Consider the following 11,825-nt stretch of genomic DNA (forward strand, 5'->3'; position numbering starts at 1 on the left):
TGCTTAACTATGGGTTTTTGACTAGTTGGAGGTTGAAAGGGAGTTACCCTATTCATAGATTTATGAAGAACTCAATTACGGATGTAACATACATAGTTGATAGCCTCTACCCAGTATTGAGGTGCCAATGACTTGGAGAGAATTATACAATTGGCCATCTCCTTTAAGGACTTGTTCTTGCATTATGTTACACTACTCTTCTAAGGACCATACGAAACTGTGTATTGAATGTTGATACCTTGTGAAGCACAAAAGTGTTCAAACTAATTATTAACATATTCTCCCCCATTATATGTATGTCTAATATAGATGAACTTCCCAAATTTTTTCTCTACAAAATATTATAAATCTAGAAAATTCTCAAAGACCTCAAACTTTTGTTTGAGAAAGTAAACCCATGTTTATCTAGAAAAGTCATAAATAAATGTCAAGGCATATCTAGCCCTATTGGAAGATGATTTTGGAAATGGCCCTACCAAGTTACTATGTACCAACTCTAATAGTTGTGTAGCTCTCCATGCTTTTCCTTTATCATTTTCTCTTTATGATGCTTATCAATAATGCATCATAGGAAAAATCAATTAGAAAATTGAATAGAAGGAAACTTTGAAACCATGTCCTATTGATTGATCTATTGCAAGTAACAATAGTTCAAGTATCCAAATCATTAATGCCACAAATAAATTGAACCTCATCTACATGAGTGAGTAGGATAGTCAAAGGAGAGTTCAGAATAAAATGAGAAAAATGGTCTAATTTCGATTGATGCTCTACTTTTTCCATAGCAACAATAGACCCATTATGCATTTCACTAATTACCACTATATTTGGTGTAAACTCAAATTGCTTTCCATAAATAGTATGAGTGTTAATAAATAGATAAAAGATTAGTCGATAAAGATGGAACACAAAGAAAATCCTCAAATGTTCATTTGTCCACATCAAAAGACTCCCTTCCATGCACTTCAATAGGAGTACATCATCACCCATTAGTATGTTAGGCATAGAATGTGGCTTTAAGGAGGTGAAATCATCTTATGAAGAAGCCATTTGGTTCAAAGAACTCGAGTCAATGATCTAAGAACTTGGTTATGAAGCAACAACAAGTGGGGCCATACCTTCTCCTTTCCCTTACTTATGTCCTCAAAAGATCATTACCCTTTTATAATAGTGGCTATGGTATTTGTTTCATAATGGAAGGAAATCTCTTGTTGATTCTTATCTTTTAGCTATGGTTTATGTATTTGGTATTATGTTGGAATGTATGGTTATGTTATAATCAGAGATCACTAAGAGGGAGGGTGAATATGTGATCTACCGGAAGTTAAAACCACAAACTTATTCTTTATCCACCAATTAACAATGCACAACAGATAAGAACATAAACATGCAAAAATAAAAATACAAATCCACAACACCAGAATTTTTACGTGGAAACCTAGAAAGGGAAAAACCATGGTGGGACTGGAACCCCCAATTTTCATATACTATGGCCAAGAGTACATAAATATTACATAGGTGGGAAATGCACTTGCATTCAGGCTCACTACCTAGAGCTCACCGCTTAATTACAATTGCCCGGAAGGCCACAACCTTCAGGGAAGTCTCACTGACTTACACTTTTATTACAATAGGAAAGTACAATGAAATGAACTATTAGAGAGCATTTGACAATGCAAAATGAGTTTCGGTTAGGTTTTGAATATTTGACTGTCTCTGCTCTACTGAATACTCATGTTTTGGTCTCAATAAACTACTAGTTGATCTGAAACAACAGTGCGCACATGAAACTGTGCTCAATCATACCAAAACAGATCACCATACATATAATACACTAAAAATCAACTGCCTCAACAATCTTCTATAGCAGTCTTACCACAAAAACAATCTCCTTCAAGTCGGCTTCAATCATGAACAAACCGTAGCACCAGACTAAAATTTTATGACCACACGCTTCCTAAAGGTCTTCCAAATCATCAAGATCACAAAAATAGTCACCAAAAACACTGTAATCATCGAAGATAATTCTGGATCAAACACATTATTGAAATACCCTACTTTGCCCTGTTTTGTCGGTTAACTGTCTACCAGTTACCTCCATCTTCCGGATAAGCTGGATCCTGCCAATTGGATTGAATCACCATGAAAACCTGACATCAATGACAACCCTAAATAAATAATCAACCACTAGAAGTCTCATGAAATCACCAAATGAGTGTCAATTGCCAACAATCTCCCCCTTTGGTATTGATGGAAACACCTATGAAAAATGGCTAAGTGTTGAAACCTGTACAAGAGAATGAAAGAATAAAATAATTCAAGAATTCCAAGGCTCCCCCTTAGATCAACAATCCACGAATCTGCAATACACAGGACTGTACACTCGATACATATAATCGGTCTGTACATTGTATATTTTTCACCTCATCTCTCCCCCTTTAACAACAATGCCAAAGATAGGGTGTGCATCAAAATTTCCTGTACATACATATATACACTCATTGGAGGATTAAATCTATACATTCTTTAATATATCTACATATCCCATCTTTAGGAACCCAAGATATGTGTTCCATCTCGCTCACAACTTCTCCAAAATTGAAATAAAACCATTCAAAACATAGGCATGAAACTCTATAGCTGCGATCTCAGTAGGAGTATCATGAGATATATTTTGAATGAAGTTCATTTTATGATATACTAAGGTGTCCAATTAGGGACTAATTAAGCTCCAAAGTTCACCTGTTCACCTGATCATCCTCTCCTTATCCTTCTCAAAATTCCTAATTTGCTCAGTGATATTCAAAATTTGTCCCTCAATACTATCCGTTAATTTGGCTGTGGCATCATAGGCCTGAGAGATCTGAGCTAACTTCCCTTTATAATTAGACAAGACTTATAAATTTTACCTCCTTCAACTAAGGCCTCATCAACCTGTTGGCAATTTGGAGGAATTGATTATGTGTTGCATTGATGTTTTGTCATTGATGTCAACACTAGTTGCCTTCATTTTTTACCGGTATCTGGTTGGTCCCGGTAGGATGATTTGGTATACTCAGGTATACTTTGTCTTATGGAATTGGCTTGGATATTCTATTCATGCTACTAAGATATATGTTCAGTCATTTGGTATTGATTTGGTGATCGAATGCTATCTTATATGCTCGTAAGCCTGGTTTATTGATCCGGTGAGGGTTTTATTGGCAGAGCTTTGTTGAAGATCTTTTGATACTATGAATAAGTGGTGTTGGTGCGGCTTCTAGTAGGGATTCAGGATGTTGATGGTGATCATGTTTGAGCCTTGACTAATTGGGATCATTTCTTTACCGTGTGTGGACCTAAACTAGGTTTGGTACTATCTAGGTTATGGACTGGTTTAATGTTAGATGTTGTTGGGACTTCTCAATGTGTTTCCAGGATGACTTATGGGTTGGATGATATTTTTTTGGCCTCAGGCCGACATGTTTTATAATTATGTAATAGGTTTTATTGTCTGGGTGACTGACCGAATTGTTTAAGGTTGAGGGTTTGTATATATATGTGTATGATCTCATTGTAGATCATGGTATGCAAGCAAATAATGTAATAATCATTCATGCAAAGGATTTGGTCTATCATAGGTGATAGAGTTGGGTTTATGAAAGAGCTTTAAGACCTCTGATATTAAGCTTAACTGGAACTGTATTCAGGCATAGGAGATGCTATTATTGTAGTTCATTCTTCCTTCTAGATTATAGTCTGGATTTCTATGTAGTCGGTGAGACTCCTTTTGTAATGAGCAGTGTGCTCTAGGCTGTTGGCCTTCCTACAAGTGTAGGCCCCTCAATTTGTAATCACATACTTACTGTAGAATTATTATCTGATTGTGGGTAGGATTCCCACTGTGGGTTTTCCCTTTACCGGGTTTTCCACATACAAATCTTGGTATCATGTGGATGGTAACTATTCTCTAATTGTTGGTTGTGCTTAATTGGTGTATCTTCTATTTTGGTAATTGGTTTATGTATTCTGGTATTGATTTTATGTGTTTTGGTAATCTAGTGACAACTAATTCAACCCCCCCTCTCAGTTGTCCTCCTATTATTTGAACTGTCTAACACAACCAGTTTTAACTCTTTATCTAATTGTGCCTTATCATTATTGATCATTTACAAAAATGTTTGAATTTTAGCATCCTTAAACTTTTCCATAGCTTGCCAGGTTGATACTTTAGACAAAGTATCAAATTTGGTGGATATATGATCAATTAAATTGTGAAGGTTACTGGATGAACTGATGCTTGTATCAAGTTGTAGATCCGGTACCACCTGTTTCAAAACTTTAATAGATTTTTCAATGAGTTTATTCTCTTCTGAATTTGATTGGGCTAACTCTTGACTGGCTTGCACTTGAACAAAAGCAACAACTATCATTCTCTCAGCTGGAGACATTTGAGTGAAGGGTTTATCAAAATTGATATTGAATTATGGAAAACTCCCTAGGATTTGGGTTTTGGCAGTGTCAATTGGCATAAGTGTCAGAGTCTTTAATCCCTTACCCTTGTCTTTGTCTGGATCACCCTATTTCACCTCTTCTTTCTTTTCACCCTCAACAAGTCCAGATTTAACTTCCTTAGGTGTCACTTGTGCACTATTGTCACCACTTGGTGCACCATCTTCTGCCTCTGTTGGTTTGTCATTTTCTTTTGCAGGCTCAACCTTATCAGAATCCAAAACTTGTTGTTCACCAATGTCTTCAATATCCTCTTTTGTATTTACATTGTTTGTTAGAGGATCTTCTGATTGAGTGGCATTATTTTGAGTAGAAATATATACAAGCCAGTTTTTAGTGAGAAATTGTTTCCAAATTTCATCGATTTCTCTCCTTATTTCTTCAACTCTGTCAACCATCAAACTATTGACTCTATTCTTACTTTTGAATTCCTTCTTATTTTCTAAAAAATTTATCTGTCAATTTCTTCTATTGTGATACTGGTGCATGGATTAACCAGTTCACTCTCCTTTATTTCCCTATCCATTTGGTTAGCAAATTTTCTCCTAGCATTAATTAGGATATACAAATCTTTGGGAAGATATTTCTATAACTCAATCAATGCTTTGTTAAATACATCCATATACAAAATTACTGCTTCCTCAATCTACCTCTAATCTTTATAATCCATATTTACAAAGTATACAAAGATGTTCTTTAAATTTCCATCTTTAATAATTGCATCTATTAATTCCTAAGTAGATAGAGGATGAATGATAAGATACTCTGTTTTGGAAGATTTCATCTTATCGGATTTTATGGCCTCATCCAAATCAGACTTTGTCTTCTTTCCTTTCTTGGGTTGGTCTGCCAGTTCAGGTTCAAATTTTGCCTTTTTCTTCTTTTGCACGTCCTTCTCACCACCGGATTGGGGTTTTCAGATCACCCTAGCAAATTCACCTTTCTTCCGTGCCTTGTGAAATTTTGAATCAGATTCTATCTCTGATTGCACTAGAGTTATCGCCACATAAATTCAACATGGATCTTGCTCAACACATAGCTAACCTACTCCTTCTCATCAAAAGTTGGAAAGTTCACAAATTGGGTGAAACCCTTTTTCTTCAACTGTGAAAATTTCAGCTTAGGATTTCCGATATCATCCATGATTCTATTAGTGTATAGGTCCAAGATGTCTTCTGGGTAGATTTCCTCAATTTCACACTGAATATAAGCTATCATAGACATGTAGAACTCCATGAGGAATGAAGGAAAATGCTCCAACCGGGTCGTCCTCCATGGACTTGTAAGGGTGTTTCTTGAATACAAAATGGGTCCTATCCTTAACCTCAACCACAAGTGGAGTAGCAATGGAGGATGCAGATTCCATTTTAAAAATCTCAAAAAATGAGACTCAGAAAGATGCCCTTCGAAAAATACCTTAACCAAGTTTTGGATGCTCTAGATTGCTTCACTAGATTGCTTAAATCTCTTTGATCACCTTGCTCTTCAACTCGAAAACACTATTCGCAAAGTGAAAAATGATTCTCCCATTTGCCCTTTTAACTTTGCTAACCCTAATTTCACATTGAAATAAAAGCACCTCAAATATTCAATCAGATGCCCTGTTCTGCTACGAGATGGCAAAATTAATCATCTGAGTTCCGGATATCAACTTCCATATGTAATCTATTGATCACATATGTCATCAAAGGGGCACTACAAGATTCGCATTGGTTTGCCTCCCCGTAAGGCCAAAAGCCCTAGTTACCGGATGAAGATCTGACACCGAATTCAGGTACAAATCCATTATCTACCTTAGATTCATACTTCTTCACCCACATCTTCTTATGCTGATCTTTGATCTCTTAAACCTTTGCCTTTCCATTTTCATCTGATTTGTTCTTGTCAACCAGAGCACTATTTTTGCTTCTGCATAATTTTGCAATGTGACTGGTTTTCTTGCATACTCTGCAAACAACATTATTCTTCATTGGTTGTAAGTTTATCTAGTTTTGTCTTGTCCTCCACTGATTATAGATATGTCCAAACATTCCATAGGCATAGCATCTTTTCTTCTAAAAGTTATTTATTACTGCTCTACACATATCTGACTTGTGTCCAATATTATTGCATATGAAACACTGACCGGTAAAGGTAGAAACATTGTTCATATTGTCCATCATATTTTATTATTCATCATTCCATTATTCATCCTACTTCTGCATTGACCATATGACCAATTTTGCTGCAAGTAAAACATCTACCATTAAATTTAGGAGCATTAGGTTGTCTTACCAGGGTATTCTTGCTTTTCTTCTGATCAGGTTTAGTGTTGCCTTGTCTAGATCTAGAGGATTCACCTTTCTCATATCCAAGACCTCACATATCCTTCCCATGTCTTTGAATTTCCAACATCTCATCAAGTCTTGCTAAACTAGCTTTGAATTTGTCTTTGTATTCATTGGTAGTAGCAAGTTCATCCCTCAAGGTAACAACCTATCTTTCAAGCTCTTGACCATTATTCCTTGAGTGTGTTAACTCAAGCTTCAACTAATCATTCTCATAGGTATGCCCGAAGCATTCATCAATGCATTCCTTTAATGATTGTTCCAGATTATCCTCATTCTTCTTTCGGGCATCAGTCTCCTTAGTCAGTCTCATCACAATGGATTGCATCTCAATATTCAAAGCAACATTCTCTCTCTCAAGCTTATCAAATTCATCAGTGTTGTCCTGGTATTCCATGATCTGATCTTCTTTCTCCTTCAATTTGTCCATTAATTCCTTCCTCTTTTCTCTGCAGATACTCTTTTGATCCTTTAGTTTACTGATGAATTCATCAGCAGCATTCAGATTCTTCTTCAAGGTACAAATTTCACTTCTAGCAGCATCAAGACCCTCTAGTGCCATATTGAGTTGTCTCTGGGAACCAGAATCCATTGAATCAATCTCCCCGATCTTCCTCAAGTGGTTAAGCTTCCTCAGAGGAACTAGGCTCTCATGCCAATTGTTAGAATCAAAGATCACTAAGAGGGGGGGTGAATCAGTGATCACTGGGAAGTGAAAACCACCAACTTATTCTTTATCCACTGGTTAAAAATGCATAACAGATAATAACATAAACATTCAAGAAATATAAACACAAATCCACAACACCGGAATTTTTACGTGGAAACCCGGAAAGGGAAAAACCACGGTGGGTATGGAACCCATAATATTCATATACTATGGCCAGGAGTACATAAATATTACATAGATGAGAAATTCACTTGCATTCAAGTTCACTTCCTAGAGCTCACTGCTCAATTACAATTGGCCGGAAGGCTACAACCTTCAGGGAAGTCTCACTGACTTATAGTTTGATTACAATAGGAAAGTACAATGAAATGAACTCTTAGAGAGATTTTATAACAATGCAAACTGTGTTCTGATTAGGTTATGAATCTCTGACTGTCTCTACTCTATTGAATACTCTATTCTGGTCTTAGTCAACTACTGGTTGATCTGAAAGCATAGCGTGCATGTGAAACTGCACTCAATTACACCAAAATGGATCACCATACACATAACACACCAAAAATCAACTGCCACAATGATCTTATATATCCGGTCTTACCACAAAAATAATCTCCTTCAAGTCGGCTTCAATAAGTGTATTGTGTAGATCAAGTCGACTTCAATCATGAATAAACTGTAGCATCGAAATAAAATATTATGACCACACGCTTCCTAAAGGTCTTCCAAATCATCAAGATCACAATAATAATCACCAAAAACACCATAATCATCAAAGATTATTCTAGATCAACACATTATTGAAATACCTTGTTTTGCCCTATTTTGTTGGTTAACTGTCTATTGATTACCTCCATCTTCTGGATAAGCTGGATCACACCTATCGGATCAAATCACTATGAAGAGTTACCATCAATGAAAACCCTAAACAAATAATCAGCCACCGAAAGTCTCCTAAAATCACTAAATGGGTGTCAATTGCCAACATGTTATTCTTATTGAAGGATATGAACTACATATATTATAGATGATGTTAGTAGTGAAATAATTATGGTGTAGTATATGGTGTAAATGATGGGATTAGGACCATTTGGGGTTGGTTTTTTTTTTAAATGAATCTAAGGGGGAATGAATGGTAATTGGATTATAATTGAATGTGTTCATGATAGCTTAATTAAATGGATATTTTTTATGTTATAGGAAGGAGAAAATATTAAGAATGAATGCGATGGTATTCTATGATTTTGTTTGTATACATATTAAGTAATGGCATTGAGATACACTAGGGAAAGTTAGATAATGAGATACTATTTATTTTCACTTGCGTATTATATTTGTATGATCATTCTTAATGTAGATTATATGCATGGTTAGTAAATGTTAAAGTAGGTGTAAATAGTTACATTAACTTATATGTATTGTATTGGTTTAATGTTTAATTTTTTTTTTATCTCTATTTGTTAGTTAGATGGTTAATTTCTCTAGGGTATTTTGGTGGGCATTACATCTAGTATTAGAGTCCGTATTCGTACACTGGGTATTGGAGTTTCATGTTGAGCCCATTATGCGTAGTAGCACTATAGCTCAAGTTAGCCATGTGGTTATCCTTACTAGTTGTTTTATTTGCATTAGTTTCCCTAGATTTCATATTATAATTGTTTTGCATCTTGGTTAGACAAGAGGCCTCCTAGAGATAGAGGTCATGGGCATGGTGGTCCTATGGGTACTTGATAAAACCATCATCTCGAGGTTTCTAAAGATGTTGATCAGTAGGAAAAATATCATGATCAATAGTGTGGTGATGCAATTTTGTAGTTGATTAATATGCTTCAGGAGATTCTTGGTCATTTGGGACCAAGAAAGGAGAAGAATCAACAAGAGTCTCACCATTCTAGATGTATGGATAGAGTTCAGTATCAGGAGCAAGGGAGAGAATGTTCGCGTTCACCTCAAAGGACAGTTGATGCAATTCCAGATCAGGATGCAATTGTAGCATGTCACGTGAGAGATCTTCTTAGGTATCGATCCCACTTTTGATGGATCTAGCAGTGGTATGGAGGAAGTGACTTGGCTCTTGGATATGGGTAGAGTTGTTGAGACCATAGGTGAGATAGGTCGTATTTCCTTCTCAATATTGTTTGATTCTGATGCTTTAGGTTCATCCATTTCTCCATCTTTAGTAGAATGATATGGGCTTGTGGTGGTAGAGAAAATTGATAAGTGGTAGGTTGAGTTAGCTACGGGGTCCAAGGTGGTAGTGGGCTCCCTTATGCTTGGTTGTTTCTTGGATATGGGAGTATGTTCCACCATAGTGGATCTTCATGTTCTTCCTTTGGGGTCCTATGGTGTTGTGTTAGGGATGGATTGTCTTGAGTCACATAAGACTATGATTGATTATCACGGTAAGATGGTACAATGTCCTAATGATAGTGTTAAGAATGTAGAGGTAATAGGCATGCAACAACCTATTTCTCTTCGCATGATTTTCGCAATGCAACTGAAGTGTTGTGTGTTCCAGGGTTGTCAGTTATTTTTAATGAGGGTGAATGAGTTGGATGAGGGAGAGAGTACTGATGATCTCTTTCTTCATCATCCTATTCTTCAAGAGTATGCAAATGTGTTCCCTAGTGAGATTCTAGGTATGCAACTTAAGTGTGACATTGATTTTTTGATAGACTTAGTTCCTAGAGTAGAGCCTATATTTAAGGCTCCTTATCAAATGGCTACTTAGGAATTGAGTGAGTTGCAGTTGCATTGGAGGATTTTCTAGCTAAGGGATTCATTTTTTCTAGTGTTTCCCCATGGGGTGCACCTATGTTATTTGTCAAGAAGAAGGATGAATCTCTTCACCTGTGTATAGATTACCAGTAGTTGAATAAGGTGACACCAAATAATCCATATCATTTGCCTAGGATTGATGACCTCTTTGATAAAATTAAAGATTCTAAGGCCTTCTCTAAGATAGACCTTAAGCTAGGGTATCACCAGTTGTCGATTCAGAAGGAGGATATTCATTGTACAACTTTCCATACTTGATATGGCCATTATGAGTTTATAGTGGTATCTTTTGGGATTACTAATGCCTCTATTTTAATGACCTTGATAAATGGTGTATTTAGGACCTATCTTGACAAGTTTGTACATGTGTTCATTGATGATATATTCATGTATCTGAGGACTATAGATGAGCATGAGAAGCATCTGAGGTAGGTATTGCAATGTCTTTGTGAGCATTAGTTGTATGCCAATATGGCAAAGTCTGAGTTCTTCTAGTTCAAGGTTAAGTATCTTGGCCATGTTATTTAGGTGAGTGTATCACAATGGATCCCTCGAAGATTGAGGCAATCGTAGATTGGCTAGCACCCACTAATGTGGGTGATGTTCATAGTTTTATTATCGTTGTTTTTTTTTAGGTATTTTTGAAGATTTCTCATCCTATCACTTATCTTAAAAGAAAAGGGAATAAGTTTGGTTGGTCAGATAAGTGTGAGGCATCTTTTTAAATCCTTAAGGAGCGTTTGACTAGTGCACCTATTCTAGTAGTGTCAGATCCAACAAGAGAATTCATGGTGTCCAGGGATGCTTCTTTGGAGGGGTTGGAAGCAATTCTTATGCAGGATGGTCAAGTCATTGCTTATGAGTCATGTAAACTCAAGGATCATGAGTTGAACTATCCCACTTATGATTTAGAGTTAGCAATTGTTGTGCATGCTTTCATGATATGGAGGAATTTTCTTCTTGGGCATTGGTTTGAGTTGCATAGTGATCATAAAATTTTGTAGTATATCTTCACTCAGCTGAACTTGAATGCTAAGCAGTGACAGTGGATGTAGTTCCTTTTTGAGTATGATTTGTAGGTGAACTATATTTAGGGAAAAGAAAATATGGTGGTAGATGCATTGAGTCATAGGAGGCATGAGGTTTCAGTGATGAATCAAGATACATTTGAGGAGTCATATTCTTAGTGTGATTCCTTTGGATGCTTGGTACTAGGAGATTAGTGCAGAGATTGCTTCAGGGAGAGATATTGACATGATATTTTCAGGCTATTCATTAGAGTTAGATGGTCTTCTTCACCATTTGGGACATATTTATATTCCACCTTCAGATGGACTTCGTGTTTTGATTTTGTCAAAGGTGCATTGTACACCTTACTCGGCTCATCTAGGTGTCAAGAAAATGCACATAGATCTATGATAATTGTACCATTATACATGTATGAGATGTGGTATAGCATATTTTGTGTCTCAATATTTGGAGTGTCAACATGTGAAGGTAGAGCATCAGCATCTCGAGAGTTTGTTGAAGTTGAACCAAATTCTAATTGGAAGTGGGATATC

The sequence above is a fragment of the Cryptomeria japonica genome, chromosome 7 (genome assembly GCF_030272615.1).
Source record: "Cryptomeria japonica chromosome 7, Sugi_1.0, whole genome shotgun sequence".
Taxonomy (NCBI): domain Eukaryota; kingdom Viridiplantae; phylum Streptophyta; class Pinopsida; order Cupressales; family Cupressaceae; genus Cryptomeria; species Cryptomeria japonica.